Genomic DNA, 22,534 nt, shown 5'->3' on the forward strand with positions numbered 1-22,534 from the left:
AAGGGAAACTAGACACGTACGCGTCTAGTTTACCTTCACAGCGGCAGCCGGGGGCAGCGGCCAGCGGCAGCAGGGGGGCAGCGGGAGGCACACAGCAGCAGCGGATCTTGCCCTGGTGCGGCGCCCTCCGGAGGGTGCCCCGGGCAAAAGTCCTGCTTGCCCGTGGCAAGATCCGCTACTGTGTGGTCACTAATGCTGTCTGTAGTATATTACTGTCACTAATGCTGTCTGTAATATTTTGCTGTCACTAATGCTGTCTTTAGTACATTGCGGACACTTATACTATCTGTATTATATGGCTGTCATATAAGTAAGGGGTAACTGCTATCCACTGGGACAGGGTGCACCGTAATGCTTCTTAGCCTTGGAGGACAGAAAGGCTAGCTTCCTCCCAGAGAGGAGGAGGGGTCATTTCTCAGAATACCAAGCTCTGCCTCTCTGCCTCTTTGAAGCAGTCCTGCTCTTGCTGCTAGTGCCAGGGATCTAACTTCATAATATCATGACCATCCCTGGTGCAAAAACCCAGGGAAAATGGGTACATCTGCCCTTCACGTGCTGTAGCTCTGGCATGGGCCCAGGTATGTAAAGACTCAGTTCACCCCTTTCACACTTCTGATGTCCATTCCTACATACACAGCACACAGAGTATCAGTATAATTCATCAGCAAAATAGAATTATTCTGATGACTGTTTGCTTTGCATAAATAATACTGATGCACTGTGTCCTTCAAGGCCATGCCCCCTTCCCCATGAGGCCATGTCCGTTTTAGGGCGAGTTCCTTTGGCACGCAAAATACCCTAATTTGGGATTAGATTTTGGGGGGCCGGGGATGGGCCCAAAGCATTTTGTTGTACCTGGGCACACCACTCACTAGTTCCGCCACTGTGTACATACATTTATTCTTTTTGCATGCAGGTTAAATACTGGGTGCTTTGTTAGGGTAGATACACACCTGAACCATAGGCAATCGGGAAAATGGTTGGACCGAATTCCCTTCGGCCCGGACCATGTCTGATTGCCCGTACACACCAGCCCAATGTAATGAAGGACATAATGATCACTGTTCTGTCCTTTATTACAAAGAACCGGGTCGCATGCAATATCTTCCGGTTGGCCGTGCAGCAAAAACAACTGGAGGATGTCACATACGACTGGCGGGAGCGTGCAAATGTGCATACAGACTAGACAATGTGTTGTTCCAATACCGCAAATCGGCCCAATATCATTCTGGTGTGTACCCACACGTACACTGAAATTTAGATTTGAGCTTGGACATTGTCCTCTGAAATCTAAATCTCACTGCACATTTTAAATCTTCCCCACCTACATGGATTTACCCAGCTGCATAGTTACTTGCTCTTTTTTTCTTTACTCATAACTCAGAATCAGTCCCTTTGTCTTTATTGCATTTTAAAGGCCTAATTCAGACCTGACTGCTGTTGTGCGAATTTGCAAGGTAGCCTATTATCGATTTACTGCGCATGCATACGGATCTTAGTGCGCACGCACGAGGCCAAACTTCGAAAGAATCCAGCTAGGTGTACGCAAGTTGATTGACAGGAAGTGGACATTTGAGGGTGATAACTGGCCATTTTCTGGGAGTGTCAGGAAAAATGCAGATGTTTCCAAGCGTTTTCAGGGAGGATGTGTGACATCAGCTCTGGCTCCGATCAGCCTGTTTCTATCGCACTGTAGGAGTAGGTCCTGTGCTACGCTCAGACTGGACAGACTGGAAAAAACATTTGATGGTGAGTTGCTTGCGAACGGATTTGCAGCTCACCGGCATTTGCAAAGCTTTTCACATGACGTACGCAGACTTGCACGGGGCAGGTATTCACTCTGGCCCTCATTCCGAGTTGATTGCTCGCTAGCTATTTTTTTCAGAGCAGCGATCAGATAGTCGCCGCCTATAGGGGAGTGTATTTTTGCTTTGCAAGTGTGTGAACGTTTGTGCAGCCAATCGGGATGAAAAAGATTTTTGCAGTATCTGAGTGGTTCTGGACTTACTCAGCCATTGCAGTCACTTCAGTATTTTTGGACCCGGAACTGACGTCAGACACCCACCCTGCAAACGCTTGGACACACCTGCGTTTTTCCAAACACTCCCAGAAAACGGTCAGTTGACACACAAAAACGCCGTCTTCCTGTCAATCTTTTTACAATCAGCTGTGTGAATGGATTCTTCGTTAAATCCATCGCCCAGCACCGATCCGCTTTGTATCCATACGACGCGCCTGCGCATTGCAGTGCATACACATGCGCAGTTTTGCCGAGTTTTGAGCTGATCGCAGCGCTGCAAAAAATAGCTAGCGTGCGATCAACTCAGAATGACCCCCTCTGTCTGGGCGGCGACTATCAGATTACAAACCTATGCAAACTCACAGAGGAGCAATCAGTTCTGAATTAGGCCCTAACCTATGTCTGCTTCATAGACAGCCCTGATACTTTAATTTAAACTATGGTGGAATGTAATAAGGTGTGAGAATCAGGAAGTGAGAGATTCTGTGTTTGTGTTCCTATTTTTTTTAACGTGACTATCATTTAAATTTACATGTCAAAACCATGTTTTAAAAAAACAGGAGACCTCTCACAAAATCTCTCACTTTCTGCCCCACACACCCTATTACATACCCCCCCCATGTTTTTTATTTGGATTATATAATCTCAGAATTTATTGTAGTTGTTATTTGTCCTTTCACATGGTGCGTCAATGATAGCATAGTTTTATCTTTTTTTGTACAATTAATGCTTATTTGCAGTCACATGTGTGCATAGGCAATAAAAGCATCCTCCAATACAATCACAGTGTAAGTGCAACTTTTCACCCTACCACTATAAAAGAAAACATATGAAAGAGACATGGAGCTGAGGGGAGTTTGGGTCAATAGGGAAAGAACACAGGGAAAATTAATTAATGGGGCATGTCCAATTGTGAGTGCAATTTAAAGAAAAACCCACAGTGCTGGGTTTTTCCTGGAGCTGCAAATTTTTACCTATTCAACGGCTGGGCAGAAAATCAATTGTTATCATTTCCATTTCTATAGATATTTTCAAGGCTATTTTCATGCAGCCCAAAAGTAAGTCTAGAAAATAAAACATCCCTATTTTAAACTAAAATATTGGGGACTCCTTAGGAACCCCTTGGCCACTCCACCTAATGACTAATTAAGCAATTTGAAGTTTCCAGTTATCTTAATGAGTCCATAATTACCTTACCTTCTGGCAGCACTGTTCTCCACTTCCCCGGAATTCTAAGGTCACTTCCACTACATCTTTGAAAGCTTGTTTGAGACCCCCTGTCAGTGTGTGAGAGATATCCTGTCTGTGTGTAACCCCTTAGTAGTGTATGAGACCCTCCCAGTGTATGTGAGACCCCCTCAGTCAAGTGTGTGTGAGCCCTTTCAGGTGTGTGTGTCCCTCAGTCACTGAGAGGAGTGATGAGCATGCAGCAGCTGGACACAGAGAGGAGCAGTCTGAACACATCGGCGAGTGCCCGGTCTTACATAGCAGCATCTTTTTTTTCTCATTTGCAGGTTTTGCCTGCCAATAATTTTGCAATTATTTTTTCCCCCAAATGAATAGCATTGATATCGGGAGCGGACATATCCATGGTAATGCAAAGTTGGTCATGAGGCCCGCATAAATTTTTGCAACCGAATTCTGGTCCCCAACTGAATATGCCTCTGAGTCATAAACTTTTCTTAAGTAATGTGCAGTGAGAAAATTAAAATAGAGAACTTGTTATAAAGCTATCTTAATGCCTGACACAAAGGTGGGATTCATCCAAAATTATTGTAACATACTGTTCCCAAATTCCAATCTGCATGCAGCAATGTGAATTCCAAGTATGTCATAAGCAATGTAAAAAGAAAAATGCCCCCCCTCCATACTTCTTTTATTTGACTTTTCTTATTGTGTTCTATTTTCCATTTTCTACAAGATATAAAAGCAGCTTCAAAGTGTCTATAATAAGACATTTAGAACATTTTTATACTCCATCAAAATCTCAAAGTCATTTACTTTAAAAAAAATTAAGCTGCTTCCATGAGTCAGCTGGAGAAGGTATAGACATTTATCAAAGTAGATTTACCTTGTACTGGAAGTTACAAGTTTGTTTATTCAAATTGTTATGAACTGAGAATGTTATAGATGTGTCATAATGTCAGGTCTATTTTTGTACATTTTCCACTTGACTTTTTTGTCTTTTGCAACTTTGCTGTGTGTTATTGAACAGAAACCTAGATATGTGCACTAAAATGGTGAATTGTTCTCTTTTTCACATATTCGGGGAAATGTAATAGGATTCAAGTTAATTTTGCCTTGTAAATAATTGGCGCTTTAAAAATACGGGCAAACTTGTTTGAAATCGCGGACCTCCGCAAACCGTGACCCTATTATATTTCCCTGATTGAGTCAGTTGAAAATGTTACTGTTAGGTTAATGAAGATAATGGGGGGAACAGATTCAGTACAACAGGTTAACCAAGGTTTAGTGATATGTCTCTGCTATGTATGCAGGAAAATAGATGATGTCTGTGCAGTATATGGCAGGCACTTGGTGGGTATCTGTGCTGGCAATGGGTGTTTTTCTTTGAAAACTATCAATCTGCACTGTGCACGCCATACACCACATGAACAGTGCTTCTCCCTCATCTAATCACTGATGATACTTTGCTCACCAGAAAAAAAATACTGCTCACAGATTTAAAAAATCAGAGGGAACATTGGTTTTGAGTCTCAACATATTGCCTAGTTATTTTTTGCATCATCAACTGATATTTCCTTCCTCCTGCTGGACACAAAAATTAAATTGTGCCTCTATTGTCTACAGAAAGTTTACTTAATTTATTTAGCCATTATTTCTGAGAATTACTTTTGTGAGTAATAGGGATAGTGCAACTGTGTATACTCAGGTGTTGGATCCCAGTTGTTTGTGCTTGAATAGTTAACAAAGCCAGAGCCAAGGGTTTATTACACAGGTAATCCATAACCCCAAATGTTCCTGATTTTGGCATGACAGTCCCAATTTTAAGGCACTGTACTGCTGTCAAACCCTTCAGCCACAGTGTCTTGCGGGAGGAAAGGTTAGGGGGAGTACACTCTCTCTCACCATTGCTCTGAATAGGTGAGTAGTGGTGAATCAATCCTGATTGCATGTGTGTACAAATACTCTAAAGACAGGCTAGGAGGGGAGATTTCCCGTTCCGTGCAGGAGGGGAGACTTCTGGTCCAGTGCGAGGTGGCTGTGCTCCTGAGCCCTCCTGAGATGCACCTTTTAAAGCCTCCATTTGACTCTGCTGACCCTCATTAAGCTTTGGTGAGCTCTATGGATTGCTTTGTGACCGCAACCCCTCCCCCGGGCATCTTCCCTCCCGCTGTGGCAGGAAAAATGCCACATCGCGGGCAATATGGCACCAGAGACCGGCCCGTACCCAGTCTCCCCTGCCTCCTAGAAAGCTGCTGCAGACACAGAAAGCTCCCTTATTACCACTCCTGGCCATGCAGCAGTCTCTCGGGTCACTTATGGTGACATGGTGGATGCCATTAAGTTCTCCATGACCCCCCTTCTTTCGCAAGCAGTTACTGATATTACCCAGCAGCTGCAGAAGCTCACTCAAAGGGTGACATGCACTGACAATCAATTAGATGCCACGATGCATGATATGGATGATATAAAGCACTCAGTGAAAGAGCATACTTTAGATAACTGGAACAAGCTCGATGATTTGGAGAACCACTCACACAGAACCAATATCAGACTGGTAGGATTGCCAGAATCTATAAAAGGGACATCCCTCTCACATTTTGTACAAAATACACTGCCGTCCTTGCTGGGCATTGAAAAAGAGTGCCAAGATCTAGTCATAGAAAGGGTTCACAGAGTGGGTCTGGTGTTGACCCTGAATAAACACCATCCAAGTGTCACAATGTTCAAGTGCCTTAATTATTATTGTTATTATTATTATTATTGTTATTATTACATTTTATTTATAAGGCGCCACAAGTGTTTTGCAGCGCCGTATAAAGGACAGTACAAGGAGACAAAACTTAGCATTACAGTAAATAAATAACAGAAATAGAGTACAGGTAACAGAGAGCACCACAATTCTCAAGATATAATACAGCTAAGATGTAAGTAGTGAGTGAGTGATCATCGTACTACTAGGAGCTGGCGGCCAAAGATAGAGATGAGCCTTTACCAGCAGGAGAAAGAGCGGGTAAAGATGGTCGCCGAGTAAGGGAGAGCTGCAAGTGAAATGTGTCGAGAAGAAGGCTTAGATAACAAGAGGAAAGAGGCCCTACTCTGAAGAGCTAACCATCTAGTGGGAAGGGTTGACAGACAGATGACATAAGGTGCAAGCAAGTGGGAGGTAGCCTGATGGTAGTATGTAAAAAGCTGAGATGTTCAAGGCATGAGGCAGGGGGATGGAGGAGTGGCCTCAGGACTAGGTAATGCATCGGGAGGGTATGCTTTGATGAATAGGAGGGTTTTTAGTGCCTGTTTGAAGCTTTGAAAGGTCGGGGAGAGTCTAATGGAGCGGGGGAGTGCGTTCCAATAAAGGGGTGCAGCACAGGCATAGTCTTGAACTTGAGCATGGGAAGCAGTGACCAGGGTGGTGGAGAGGCGACGGTTATTGGTCGACCATAGGGCGCGGGAGGGAGTATGAATGGAGAGGAGGTCGGAGATGTAGGGAGCAGTGGAATTAGAGATGGCCTTGTATGTGAGGGTGAGGAGTTTGAAGAGGATTCTGTAGGGGAATGGTAGCCAGTGTAGATTTTGTCGAAGGGAAGTGGCAGATGTGGAGCAGCGGGAGAGGAAGATAAGCCTAGCTGTGGAGTTCAGGGCAGATTGGAGGGGAGCAAGATGGGATCAAACGAGGCCAGTGAGGAGAACATTGCAGTAGTCAAGTCGTGAGATGACCAGTGAGTGGATGATAAATTTAGTTGCACTCTGGGAGAGAAATTGCCTGATACAAGCAATGTTGCTTTGCTGGAACTGACAGGATTGTGCCAGAGTTGGATGTGGGGTGCAAAGGAGAGGGAGGAGTCAAGAGTTGGGGAACAGGGTAGATGGTGGTTGTCACGATCCGGGTATCTGGACGCCATTACCTGCCTTTCAGATGTCTCCTGAGGCTCGCTCAGCGTTCCAAGGCCGGATCTCATCTGTGTCCACATACTGCACATTCCTCCTGTCACGCTGAGATGCTGTCACAGCGGCGCCATGTTGGAATCCTGCATGGCGTCTCCCGTTCTCCGCGGCCTCCGCCGCCGCTCCTGTGTTATAGGTGCAGGTTGTCAGTGTGGTGTTCCATGCCTGCCGCGGCCTCCGTTGTCATCCAGGAGTAGCAGCATACATTTCTCAGTCTGGCGTCTCCTGTCCTCTGCGGCCGGCGCCGCCATTGCAGTTATGTTTCCACATGGTTTCCTAAACCACTTTTCCCTCCAAGTTCTAACATGGGCGCAGCCATGTTGGATTCAATCACATGCTTCAGTTCCTCCAATCCACTGCCCGGAAATCTGCATAATTGCCCAGCCAATACCTGCATTGCTGCAGGTATAAGTATCCTGTGCCTGGGCCAGCAAATGGTCAGTGCTTTGTTTGTCATACCTTGTTCCAGTCTCTCTCCTGTGGTTGTGTTTCCAGGTTCCAGCTCCTGTCTCCAGCATCCACCAAAGAGACCCGCACCTGCCTACCATCCTGCGGTGCAGCCTGACTCTGCAGTCGTCCGTGGCTGATCCAGTTTCCAGCTTCCAGCTATTTCATCTGCTTCCAGCAGTATCCACTACCACCGGTAATCATCCTTCAATTCCTCTGTTTCCACGCTCCCTAGCATCTTACTATATTCACTCCATGTTTCATCACCTGGCTGGTTCCACCCAGAATTAATTCAGTGACTTTATCATCTGGCTGATTCCATTCCACATCCACTCCGTGTCTTACCACCTGGCTGGTTCCATCCAGCAATTACAACAGCTGATTCAAGTTACCAACTTCATCTGTTCCATCTACTGGCATGTTCCTTGGATATCTTCAATACTACAGCCAGGCCTGGTAAGGTTATTCCATCTAAGGACTGTAACAGCTGTCTTACCTACCAGTGTCCTGTGTAACCATTTCATGGTCAGAGTGCTCCAGGAATCATATTTTTTATCATTGCCATTATTTACCTTGAATGCTGTTTGTTTACTCGGAGTCTGTTAATAAACTTTTATTTTGACTTTTACCTGGTTGTCATGGTCACACCTTCGGGTTTCCTTTTAACACTTACATGTCCAGGGGTCTGATTAAACCTGCCCGGTTTAAGTTCCTCTCAGCCCCTACAACTGAGGCTTTCTCCTGTCAGCCAAAACCCTCAGTTGTGACAGTAAGCACTGACCATATGAATCCAGCCGGAGACCAGGATCAAGCGGCTAGGCCGATGCAAGAACTGGCAGCCAGACTCGAACATCAGGAGGCTGCACAAGGCCACATCATCCGCTGTCTCCAGGATCTCTCTACGCGGCTGGATGGGATTCAAACGACCCTCCGTGGACCTGGCACGTCCGGTGCATCCACTACAGTAACACCAGCTGTAACCCCACCCACCTTACCCATTTCCATTCCACGTCTTCATCTCCCAACGCCAGCAAAGTTTGACGGATCTCCAAGGTACTGCTGGGGATTTCTTAACCAATGCGAAATCCACTTTGAGCTTCAGCCTGGCAATTTCCCCAGCGACCGTACTAAAATTGCCTATATCATTTCCCTTCTCAGCGGCTCGGCCCTTGACTGGGCATCACCTTTATGGGAGAAGTCTGATCCCCTGCTGTCCTCCTATACGGACTTTGTGGCAACATTCAGGCGCATCTTCGACGAGCCAGGCCGGGTAACCTCTGCTTCATCTGAGATTCTCCGTTTACGCCAGGGAACACGTACTGTGGGACAGTATCTCATACAGTTCAAAATCCTGGCATCCGAACTGGCATGGAACGACGAGGCCCTGTATGCTGCATTCTGGCATGGCTTATCAGAATGCACCAAGGATGAGTTAGCTACCAGAGACTTGCCCTCTAAGTTGGATGAGCTAATTTCTCTTTGCACGAAGGTTGATCTACGTTTCAGAGAGAGAGCAACCAAGCGAGGAAGATCGTCTGCTCCAAAATCTTCTGCTCCTCCTCTTCGTCAACCGTCTCCATCCAAGGATGAGCCCATGCAAATTGGCCATTCCCGTCTATCTCCCGCTGAGCGCCGAAGACGTCTCTCTGAGTCTCTCTGTCTCTATTGTGCAGCCCCGTCTCACATTATCAATGCCTGTCCCAAATGTCCGGGAAACTCCAAATCCTAGCTCGCCAAGGAGAGGGCCCGCTAGGAGTAATGATCTCCTCTCCATCTCCTCATGATTGTAATCTCCCAGTCTCGCTCCAAATTGCTCAACGTTACAGGAACGTCATTGCCCTCCTTGATTCCGGAGCAGCTGGGAATTTCATAACCGAAGCTTATGTTAAACGGTGGTCCCTACCCACGAGAGACTTCCTTCGTCCATCTCCTTAACTGCAGTAGATGGCAGCAAGATTTTTGACGCAGTTATTTCTCTAAGGACTCTACCAGTTCGTCTGAGAGTGGGAGTTCTTCATGCAGAATTTATTTCCTTCCTAGTGATTCCAAGAGCCACACATCCAGTGGTTTTGGGCCTTCCATGGCTCCGTCTCCACAATCCGTCAATTGACTGGACGACTACGCAAATACTAGCATGGGGTCCCTCCTGTGCTAAGACTTGTTTGTCCAAAGTGCTTCCTGTTTGTTCTTCTTTCCCCAGGTCGTCTGATGTTCCACCTCCTCCATATCAAGACTACACGGACGTGTTCAGTAAGGCTTCTGCTGATATCCTTCCTCCTCATAGAGAATGGGACTGTCCAATTGATCTCATTCCAGGGAAGGTTCCACCTCGAGGCCGAACTTACCCGTTGTCTCTGCCTGAGACGCACTCCATGGAGGAGTACATCAAAGAGAACCTGGCGAAAGGTTTTATCCGACCATCTTCTTCTCCAGCTGGCGCAGGCTTCTTCTTCGTTAAGAAGAAGGACTGTGGTCTGCGACCGTGCATCGATTAAAGAGGTCTGAACGACATTACCGTCAAGAACCGGTATCCTTTACCTTTGATTACAGAGCTCTTCGATAGAGTCAGCGGAGCAACCATCTTTACAAAGTTGGATTTGAGGGGTGCCTACTATCTCATCCGGATCCGTGAGGGTGACGAGTGGAAGACCGCTTCTAACACCCGTGATGGACATTATGAGTACCTCGTCATGCCCTTTGGATTGAGCAATGCTCAAGCTGTCTTCCAGCATTTCGTGAATGAGATCTTCAGAGACATCTTATACCGCCATGTTGTGGTTTATCTAGATGATATCCTCATCTTTGTCAATGATTTAGAGGAACATTGTTTCTGGGTAAAGGAGGTTCTGTCCCATCTCCGTGTCAATCATCTCTATTGCAAATTGGAGAAATGTGTCTTTGAAGTTAAATCCATTCCGTTCCTAGGTTACATTGTGTCCGGTTCCGGACTAGAGATGGATCCTGGGAAACTACAAGCAATCCAGAATTGGCCGATACCCTTAACCCTCAAAGGGTCCAGAGGTTCTTAGGGTTCGCCAATTATTACAGAAAGTTCATACGAGACATTTCCACCATTGTTGCGCCTATCACTGCATTAACCAAGAAGGGTGCTAACCCGTCCAAGTGGTCTGTAGAAGCTACGCAAGCTTTTCATCTTCTAAAACAACGTTTCATCTCTGCATCAGTTCTGAAACAGCCCGACACCGACTCTCCTTTCATCTTAGAGGTGGATGCCTCCTCCGTTGGAGTAGGAGCGGTGTTATCCCAGAGGGCTAAAGATGGCCATCTACATCCCTGCAGTTTCTTCTCCCGGAAGTTCTCCCCAGCTGAGCGCTACTATGCCATTGGCGACCTGGAGTTGCTAGCCATCAAGCTCGCTCTTGAGGAGTGGAGATATCTGTTGGAGGGAGCTTCTCATTCAATCACGATACTTACCGACCACAAGAATCTTTTATACCTGAGAGGCGCACAATGTCTTAACCCCCGTCAGGCCAGATGGGTACTTTTCTTTTCCAGGTTCGACTTTAAACTCCAGTTCTGTCCGGGCTCTCATAATCGCAAGGCAGATGCCCTTTCCCGCTCTTGGGAGCAAGAAAACGAGTCAGAGTCTTCAGACAAGCATCCTATTATTAATCCGTTGGCATTCTCCACGGTAGGGATGGACTCTACGCCCCCACCAGGGAAAAGTTTTGTGAAGCCGGTGTTAAGGAAGAAGCTCATGCATTGGGCCCATGCTTCCCGTTTTGCCGGACATACAGGCATCTAGAAAACCTTCGAGTTTATCTCTAGGTCCTACTGGTGGCCAACTCTGAAGAAGGACGTCAAGGAGTTTATTGCCTCTTGCCCAAAGTGTGCCCAACACAAAGTTCCCCGCCAGTCTCCTGCGGGGCAACTGGTTCCATTATCTGTTCCCAGTCGACCGTGGACCCATTTGTCGATGGACTTTGTTACAGATCTGCCTATATGCAATAAGTTTAATACCACCTGGGTGGTAGTTGACAGGTTCACCAAGATGGTACATTTCATACCCCTCACCGGTCTCCCGTCAGCTTCCAAGTTGGCCCAAGTGTTTATCCAAGAGATCTTACGACTTCACGGTCTTTCTGAAGAGATCATCTCCGATCGTGGAGTACAATTTGTAGCCAAATTTTGGCGAAGTTTGTGTCAAGCCCTCCAAGTCAAGTTAAAGTTTTCTACAGCTTACCATCCTCAGACCAATGGTCAAACCGAGAGGGTGAATCAGGGCTTGGAGGCCTTCCTCCGCATTTATGTGTCTTCCTTCCAAGATGACTGGGCTCAACTCCTTCCTTGGGCCGAGTTTAGCCACAACAATCAATACCATTCCTCATCCTCCTCAACACCCTTCTTTATCAACTATAGATTTCACCCTAAGGTTCCAGAATTCCAACCGCTTCCAGCAACTTCTGTTCCAGCAGTGGATGTCACCTTGCGTCAGTTTTCAAACAACTGGAGGAATGTCCGCGCAGCCCTGCTTAAAGCCTCATTTAGGTACAAGAAGTTTGCCGATAGGAAGCGTAGAGCGGTTCCTGCTCTCAAGGTGGGTGATCGAGTATGGTTGTCCACGAAGAATTTGAGGTTGAGAGTTCCCAGCATGAAATTTGCTCCTCGTTACATCGGTCCTTTCAAAATTGAACAAGTCATCAAACCTGTTGCTTACAGACTCCAGTTACCTCCCTTCTTGAAAATACCCAGGACATTCCATGTTTCCCTGTTGAAACCGCTGATCCTGAATCGGTTTCATTCTGCACTTCCTCCAACTCCTAAAGTTCAGACTCAACGGGGAATCGAGCATGAGGTGGCCAAGATTCTGGACTCACGTTTCCGTTACGGTCAGTTGCAGTATCTTATTGACTGGAAGGGCTATGGTCCTGAAGAACGCTCTTGGACCAATGCGTCTGATGTCCATGCTCCTGCCTTGGTCCGGAATTTCCACTCGAAGTTTCCTCTAAAGCCTAAGAAGCGTCCTGGGGCCACTCCTAAAGGGGGGGGGGGTGCTGTCACGATCCGGGTATCTGGACGCCATTACCTGCCTTTCAGATGTCTCCTGAGGCTCGCTCAGCATTCCAAGGCCGGATCTCATCTGTGTCCATATACTGCACATTCCTCCTGTCACGCTGAGATGCTGTCACAGCGGCGCCATGTTTGAATCCTGCATGGCGTCTCCCGTTCTCCGCGGCCTCCGCCGCCGCTCCTGTGTTATAGGTGCAGGTTGTCAGTGTGGTGTTCCATGCCTGCCGCGGCCTCCGTTGTCATCCAGGAGTATCAGCATACATTTCTCAGTCTGGCGTCTCCTGTCCTCTGCGGCCGGCGCCGCCATTGCAGTTATGTTTCCACATGGTTTCCTAAACCACTTTTCCCTCCAAGTTCAAACATGGGCGCAGCCATGTTGGATTCAATCACATGCTTCAGTTCCTCCAATCCACTGCCTGGAAATCTGCATAATTGCCCAGCCAATACCTGCATTGCTGCAGGTATAAGTATCCTGTGCCTGGGCCAGCAAATGGTCAGTGCTTTGTTTGTCATACCTTGTTCCAGTCTCTCTCCTGTGGTTGTGTTTCCAGGTTCCAGCTCCTGTCTCCAGCATCCACCAAAGAGACCCGCACCTGCCTACCATCCTGCGGTGCAGCCTGACTCTGCAGTCCTCCGTGGCTGATCCAGTTTCCAGCTTCCAGCTATTTCATCTGCTTCCAGCAGTATCCACTACCACCGGTAATCATCCTTCAATTCCTCTGTTTCCACGCTCCCTAGCATCTTACTATATTCACTCCGTGTTTCATCACCTGGCTGGTTCCACCCAGCATTCATTCAGTGACTTTATCATCTGGCTGATTCCATTCCGCTTCCACTCCGTGTCTTACCACCTGGCTGGTTCCATCCAGCAATTACAACAGCTGATTCAAGTTACCAACTTCATCTGTTCCATCTACTGGCATGTTCCTTGGATATCTTCACTACTACAGCCAGGCCTAGTAAGGTTATTCCATCTAAGGACTGTAACAGCTGTTCTTACCTACCAGTGTCCTGTTTAACCATTTCATGGTCAGAGTGCTCCAGGAATCATATTTTTTATCATTGCCATTATTTACCTTGAATGCTGTTTGTTTACTCGGAGTCTGTTAATAAACCTTTATTTTGACTTTTACCTGGTTGTCATGGTCACACCTTCGGGTTTCCTTTTAACACTTACATGTCCAGGGGTCTGATTAAACCTCCCCGGTTTAAGTTCCTCTCAGCCCCTACAACTGAGTCTTTCTCCTGTCAGCCAAAACCCTCAGTTGTGACAGTGGTGTTGTCAACAGTGATAGAGATATTGGTAGGGGGTGTTCCTCTGGATGGGGGAAAGATCATTTGTTCAGTTTTGTCCATGTTGAGCTTCAGAGAGCGCTCAGACATCCTGGCGGAGATCATGGAGAGGCAGATGGAAACCTGAGAGAGGACAGAGGTGGACAGATCAGGAGAGGAGAGGTACAGTTGCGTGCCATCAGCATATAACTGGTATTGAAGGCCAAAGGAGTTAATAAGCGCACCCCTGGAAAGAGGTGTACAGGGAGAAAAGAAGGGGGCCAAGAACAGAACCCTGAGGGACACCAACAGGAAGGATGGAAGGATGTGAGGTGCTAGAGAGGCCAGCATTTTGGAGTGTGCAGAGGAGAGGATAATCCACTGTGTCAATGGCAGCAGAGAGGTCCAGCAGGATGAGCAGAGAGAAGTGGCCCCTGGATTTGGCTGAAAGCAGGTCATTGGTGACTTTCACCAGGGCATTCTCAGTGGAGTGGAGTGGGTGAAAGCCATATTGTAGTGGATCAAGGGTGGAGTTGTCAGAGAGGTAGCTTGCGAGACGGCTATAGACAAGTCATTCAAGTAGTTTGGAGGCAAAAGGAGAAGCAAGATGGGGTGGTAGTTAGTGGGTGATGAAGGGTCGAGGTTGGGTTTTTTGAGAATAGGTGAGACCAGAGCATGTTTGAATGGTGAGGGGTGCCAGTAGAAAGCAACAGGTTAAAGAGATGAGTAAGGTGGGAGCAGGCAGTGGGGGAGAGGGAGTGGAGAAGACGGGATGGAAGGGGGTCCAGGGGGCAGGAGGAGGGGGGGATAAGATGAGGGAGTGGGACAGAAGGAGGACAGGGTGCGATAGATAGAGGGGAGGGATGATGGGGGCAGGGGGTAGCAGAGGGGTGACACGGGAGATGTCATGTTGGATATCCTCAATTTTGGAGATGAAGAAGGAGGCAAAGTCAGTGGCAGTGAGGAAGGATGGGAGGGGACGAGGAGGGGGGCACAGGAGAGTTTTGAAAGTTTCAAAGAGACGACATGGACAGGAGCACTGAGAAGAGATGGGTACTTGGAAAAAGGATTGCTTGGCAAGGGAAAGAGCAGAGCTGTAGGAGAAGAGAATAAACTTGAAATGGAGGAAGTCTGTCAGAGAGTGAAATATCCCCCAGGAGCATTCAGCGGAGCGTGAGCATTTTTGTAAGAAACGTGTTAGTTTGGTGTGCCAGGGTTGGGGTTTGAGTCGAGAGCAGCGGTTAGGGAAGATATATAGAAGGAGGCTGCCTGGTTGGACAGGTCATTGTGGAAAGAGGAGAGAGGAAAGTCTCGAGGGAGGAAATTAAAGTGGGGTCAAGAGATCCGAGATTGCATCTGGTGATGGTGGGTCTGGGCGTGGAGAGGAGAAAGCAGGACAAGAGGGTGGTCAGAGAGAGGGAAGGAAGAGTTTGAGAAATCAGAGAGATCACATCGGTGGGTGAAGACAATGTTGAGGGAGTGGCCAATATTGTGTGTAGGGGTGGAGGTCCATTGAGAAAGTCCAAAGGAGGTGGAAAGGGCAAGAAGATTAGTGGAAGCAGCATTAGTGATGTCAATAGGGATGTTAAATTCACAGAGGATGACAGAGGGGAGGTCAGAGGAGAGAAAGTGGGGAAGCCAGGCAGCAAAGTTATCAAGGAAAGGTGAACAGTGGCCGGGGATGGTATATCACTGCTACAAGGAGGTGAATGGGGTAGAAGAGGCGGATAGTATTGACCTCAAAGGTGGAGAAGGTGAGGGAGGGCTCAGGTGGGATGACATGAAAGGTGCAGTTTGGGGAGAGAAGGATACCCACGCCTCCGACCTGGCGGTCATCAGGTCTGACCATTTGGGTGAAGGAGAGTCCTCCGTAGGAGAGGGCAGCAGGGAAGGTGGTGTCAGAGGAGGAGAGCCAGGTTTCAGTGATGACAAGAAGGTTAAAAGAGTGGGAGATGAAGAGGTCGTGGATAGTTGGCAGCTTGTTGCAGATTGATCTAGCATTTTAGAGTGCACTGGAGAAAGGAAGGGAGGGGACAGGGGAAATTGGGATAAGGTTGACTGGGTTCTGAGTGCATGTGGGTGATTTGGAATTTGGGGGGTAAGACCTGGCACTGAGGATTGGTATGGGACAGGATCGAGGAGCCCTAATTCCAGTACAGTAGTGTTGTTCTGAGGAATAGAATGGTGTGGGTATAATATTGAATGAACAAGGAGAAGGTGGGGTGTAGTGAAAGCAAAGACAGTGCAAACAGGATTTTAAGAAATAATGGAAGGAATGGAAAGGCTGATCTGGATACACAGTGGTTGTAGATTGTATAAATGAGGAGGTTAAGCAATGTGTGAGAGCAGTAGGGCTGTTACTTAATCAGACAGGTAGTTCAGTGTCCAGGCTGTGCAGGCTGCAGGCATTGGTGGTAGTGGATTTGGTAACTCACTGCAGTATATTGATTGCAGTTCTTTTGTAGAGGTGGGGAAGATAGTCTGCTGTCCTTCTGCTTCTCTCCTGTTTCTCTCCTTATATCTGGGTAATAAACAATCATAGAGGTAGGAAGGCCCTGCTCGCAAGCTTACAATCTATAGGGAAATAGGAATGTATACACAAGGAAAGGTGCTATCTATTGCATAGTTGTCTGCCAGATTGCAAAGGTTCTTGGTGGGCTGTATGATATGGTCATACTGCAATAATGAACCGGGGTCTAGAGGAATGGAAAGTGAAGAATGAGAAGACATGTGAGGATATGTGTGGACTGTGCAGAGTGGATGCAATTTGATAGGAAGGTTTATGAAATTTATCTGGGCAGTTCTGGAATTTGATATGCTTGCCAAAAGAGGTGAGTTTTCACGGAACGCTTGAAGGTTTAGTTGCAGAGGCCGCAAGTTTAGCTTGCTATATCCAGCCCGCCTTGGCTCGTCTTACAAGGATTTCACCTCACCATCGAATGCCGCAGTTTACCTACGTGAACACTCCCATGCTCCGCAGGTGGACATTTCTGATTCCCTAACTGGCTGAGTCTTTTCTTCTTCTATCCCCCCATTCTACAGGAGCTTAATGTTCTTTTTTTCTTCTTTTTCTGCACATTGACCTGTTGATCCTAATGGTCCCTCTACATTGCTCTTTCCCTTTTTGGTGGACTTCTCTGCATGTAGCAGCCCACCAGAAACCTTGAGATGGTGTATTGACATTTCCTAATACATGCATGCTGATTTCATTGTTGCTCCCCTCTTCTACATGCCTTTATAGTAACATTTTCATTATTGCTGTATTCTCATTACATGCTCTGTTATTAAATGGCTTTCATATGGCTTTTATGTATATATATGCCTCAGGGGATTCGGCTGAAGCTCTATCCTCATCTAGACCTGTGTTATACTCTGATGTTTATTTCTTATCTACATAATTTGATATGCGTAAGTTCATGGTAATCATATATTGTTTTCCTATTGATCATCTGTTCGTTTATTATTCTGACCAATATATTATTGTTGCCCCATCTTGTCTTTTTCCTTCCCTCTTTTCCTCCCCCCTCAATTCTTCGTCTGCTACTAATCAATGCTCTATCCATGTCACTGAGCCATATTGGTATACTATTATTTTGTATTGTACTATGCCCAAATTAAATGTTGGATCCTGGAATGTAGAGAGTGTCAATTCCCCAGCAAAACGGAAAAAAATACTACTATATCTGAATAAGCAAGGAATTGACCTGGCCTTCCTTCAAATCTGAGTCACATTTACTCTTGCCTGAAGTACAGAAACTAAATATGTTGAACTGGGTAATTTTAGGTTCTAGCATTTCCATCTAAAAAGCGTGGGATGATCATTTTAATTAAACGTCATATACCCTTTGAATGGTTGCTACTAGGGAAGTTCCTGAGGGTTGCTAAGGGGTGATCTCACTTAAAATTAGCCGGCGTCTCTATCATTTTTGTAACATATATGCACCTACTGTAACTCATATTCTAAATTATTTTTTCAGAAATTATTAGGTTTCCTCACTCCACTTATGTCAGACCCTCTTATATTATGTGGTGGTTTCAACTTAATCTCCTCTGAGAACCTGGATAAATCTAAACCTACTCTTTGCCCTTCCCCCCTTCCCAAATTAAGTGTCCCTTATTGGCCAAGCCCCTTCAGACTGTTGATGTATGGAGAGCTCTATATGCTGTCCAGAATTAATTACATACTAATGTTTCACATTCTATTCGCCACAATTATTGAATCCCGCATCGAAGCTATAGCACTCTCAGACCATGCTCTAGTCATGACTTTACTAAATATACCTGATGAACCTGGTACTAAGTAGAGATGAGCGGGTTTGGTTCTCTGAGAACCAAACCCTACTGAACTTCACTACCCGAGCCCGGATACGAGCCCGGCTCGGGTTTTCCCTGCCTGACACGGAAACCAGAACGAGGCAAAACGTCATCATCCCGCTGTCAGATTCTCGCTGGGTTTGGATTCCATATAAGTCGCTGCGCGTCACCGCCATATTCACTCTGGCATTGGAGAGTGTAGAGAGAGGACGTGTCTCCGTCCTCAGTGTCCTGCATTAGTTCACTGTTAGTGTCTTGTGCTGCATCGATCCAGTCACAGTGGTTGTGTCCTCTGCTGCCATATGTCCAGTGCTGCTGTATAAGTCCAGTCCAGCGGTGCTGTGTTGTGCTGCATCAGTCCAGTGGTGGTGTCTTGCGCTGCATCAGTCCAGTCACAGTGGTGGTATCCTCTGCTGCCATATGTCCAGTGCTGCTGTATAAGTCCAGTCCAGTGGTGCTGTGTTGTGCTGCATCAGTCCAGTGGTGAAATCTTGTGCTTCATCAGTCCAGTCACAGTGGTGGTGTCCTCTTTTGCCATATGTCCAGTGCTGCTGTATAGGTCCAGTCCAGTGGTGTTGTGTTGTGCTGCATCAGTCCAGTGATGGTGTCTTGTGCTGCATCAGTCCAGTCAGAGTGGTGGTGTCCTCTGCTGACATATGTCCAGTGCTGCTGCATAAGTCCAGTCTATTGCAGTGGTGCTGTGTTGTCCTGCATCAGTCCAGTAGTGGTGTCCCTGTGCTGCTGTATATGTCCAGCGGTACTGACGTATAAATCCAGTGATACTGCCGTATAATTCAAGTGATCCTGCCGTATAATTCCAGTGGCACTGGAGTATAAATCCAGTAATCCTGTCGTATAATTCCAGTGGTACTACTGTATATGTCCAGTCCAGTGATAATGCCGTATATGTCCAGTGTTACTGCCATATATGTCCAGTGATCCTGCCGTATATGTCCATTGATACTGCCGTATATGTCCAGCGGTACTGCCGTATAAATCCAGTGATCCTGCCATATAATTCCAGTGATCCTGCCGTATAATTCCAGTGGTACTGTCGTATAAATCCAGTAACCCTGCCGTATAATTCCAGTGGTATTGGGGTATAAGTCCAGTGATCCTGCCGTATAATTCCAGTGATACTGCCGTATAATTCCAGTGATCCTGCCATATAATTACAGTGATCCTGCCGTATAAATCCAGTGATCCTGCCGTATAATTCCAGTGATCCTGCAGTATAATTCCAGTGGTACTGCCGTATAAATCGAGTCCAATGATACTGCTGTATATGTCCAGTGGTACTGCCGTATAAATCCAGTAGTACTGCCATATAATTCCAGTGATCCTGCCGTATAATTCCAGTGATCCTGCCATATAATTCCAGTGGTACTGGCATATAAATCCAGTGATCCTGCTGTATAATTCCAGTGGTACTGGTGTATAAATCCAGTCCAGTGATACTGCCATATATGTCCAGTGATACTGCTGTATATGTCCAGCGGTACTGCCGTATAAATCCAGTGATCCTGCCGTATAATTCAGTGATCCTGCCGTATAATTCCAGTGGTACTGGCGCATAAATCCAGTGATCCTGCCGTATAATTCCAGTGATCCTGCTGTATAATTCCAGTGGTACTGTCGTATAAATCCAGTAATCCTACCCGTATAATTCCAGTGGTACTGGCGTATAAGTCCAGTGATCCTGCCGTATAATTCCAGTGATACTGCCGTATAATTTTAGTGATCCTGCCATATAATTGCAGTGATCCTGCCGTATAAGTCCAGTGATCCTGCCGTATAATTCCAGTGATCCTGCCGTATAATTCCAGTGGTACTGCCGTATAAATCGAGTCCAATGATACTGCTGTATATGTCCAGTGGTACTGGCGTATAAGTCCAGTAGTACTGCCATATAATTCCAGTGATCCTGCCGTATAATTCCAGTGATCCTGCCATATAATTCCAGTGGTACTGGCATATAAATCCAGTGATCCTGCTGTATAATTCCAGTGGTACTGGCGTATAAATCCAGTCCAGTGATACTGCCATATATGTCCAGTGATCTTGCCGTATATATGTCCAGTGATACTGCTGTATATGTCCAGCGGTACTGCCGTATAAATCCAGTGATCCTGCCGTATAATTCAGTGATCCTGCCGTATTATTCCAGTGGTACTGGCGTATAAATCCAGTGATCCTGCCGTATAATTCCAGTGGTACTGGTGTATAATTCCAGTCCATTGATACTACCGTATATGTCCAGTTGTACTGCCATATATGTCCAGTGATACTGCCGTATAATTCCATTGATACTGCCGTATACGTCCAGCGATACTGGCATATAAATCCAGTGTTCCTGCTGTATAATTCCAGTCATCCTGCCATATAATACCAGTGGTACTGGCATAAAAGTCCAGTAAATCTGCCGTAGAACCTGCCGTATAATTCCATATAAATCCGTATAATTCCGTATAAATCAAGTCCAGTGGTGCCGCCATATAAGTTCAGTGTTGCTGTCCTGTTCTGTATATTATTTACTCCAAATAAAGGGGTTAATAATATTTAATTCAAATAATTTTCACAGGGTTTTTCCTGTGTGGTGTAGAGGTATGCTCTCCTGTACAGCATATTGTTAGATAACTCCAGAAAAATAATGAAGAACAAAAATTTGGAGAATAAAATAGGGAAAGATCAAGAACCACTTCCTCCTAGTGCTGAAGCTGCTGCCAATAGTCATGAAGTAGATGATGAAATCCCATCAACGTCGTCTGCCAAGGCCGATGCTCAATGTGATAGCAGAGGGCATGTAAAATCCAAAAAGCCAAAATTCAGTAAAAAGACCCAAAAAAAGAAATTTAAATGGTCTGAGGATAAACGTAAATTTGACAAATATTCCATTTACGACACGGAATAGCATGGAACGGCTAAGGCCCTGGCCTATGTTCATGACTAATGGTTCAGCTTCACATGACGATGGGAGCCCTCATTCTCCCGCTAGAAAAATGATTAGAGTTAAGCTGGAAAAAGCACAGCAAAGAACTGTGCATTCTAAGATGGTATCACAAATTCCCAAGGAGAGTCCAAGTGTGTCAGCGGTTTCAATGCCTGACCTTCGCAACACTGGACGGAAAGAGATGGTTCCTTCCTCCATTTGCACATCCTCTGCAAGTGCTGGAAACAGCACCCACAGTCCAGTTTCTGATATTCAATTTGAAGATGTCACTGTTGAAGTACACCAGGATGAGGATATGGATGTTGCTGGCGCTGAGGAGGAAGTTGACGATGAGGATTCTGATGGTGATGTGGTTTGTTTAAATCAGGCACCGGGGGAGACACCTGTTGTCCGTGGAATGAATAAGCCCATTGTGATGCCTGGGCAAAATACCAAAAAAGCCACCTCTTTGGTGTGGAATTATTTCTCCACAAATCCGGACAACAGGTGTCAAGCCATCTGTTGCCTTTGTCAATCAATAATAAGTAGGGGTAAGGACGTTAACCACTTAGGAACATCCTCCCTTTTACGTCACCTGCAGCGCATTCATCAGAAGTCAGTGTCAAGTTGTGAAACTTTGGTAACAGCATAAGCAGTCCACTGATGCCTAAATCCCTTCTTCCTCTTGTAACCAAGCTCCTGCAAGCCACACCACCAACTCCCTCAACATCAACTTCCTCCTCAGTCCGGAACATCAGTAGTCCTGCAGGTCATGTCACTGGCAAGACTGATGAGTCCTCTCCTAACCGGGATTCCTCCGGAGGATCCTTGAGTTGTACGCCTGCTGCCGCTGCTGTTGTTGCTGCTGGGAGTTGATCGTCATCCCAGAGTGAAAGTCGGAAGACCACTTGTACTACTTCCACTAAACAATTGACTGTTCAACAGTCCTTTGTAAGGAAGATGAAATATGACAGCAGTCATCCTTTTGCAAAGCGAATAATTGAGGCCTTGAAAGCTACGTTGGTGTTCTGGTTATCCGCCATTAGTTCAGTAGGACTTAGAGAATTGATTGAGGTACTGTGTCCTCGGTATCAAATCCCATCTAGGTTCCACTTCACTAGGCAGGCGATATTGAGAATGTACAGAGACGTTAGATAAAGTGTCCTCAGTGTCCTACAAAATGCAGTTGTACCCACTTTCCACTTAACCACGGACATGTGGACAAGTGGAACAGGGAAGACTAAGGACTATATGACTGTGACAGCCCACTGGGTAGATGTATGGCCTCCTGCAGCAGCAACAGCAGCCGCACCAGTAGCAGCATCTCGCAAATGCCAACTCGTTCCTAGGCAGGCTACACTATGTATCACCACTTTCCGTAAGAGGCACAC

This window comes from Pseudophryne corroboree, chromosome 1 (genome assembly GCF_028390025.1).
Source record: "Pseudophryne corroboree isolate aPseCor3 chromosome 1, aPseCor3.hap2, whole genome shotgun sequence".
NCBI lineage: Eukaryota > Metazoa > Chordata > Amphibia > Anura > Myobatrachidae > Pseudophryne > Pseudophryne corroboree.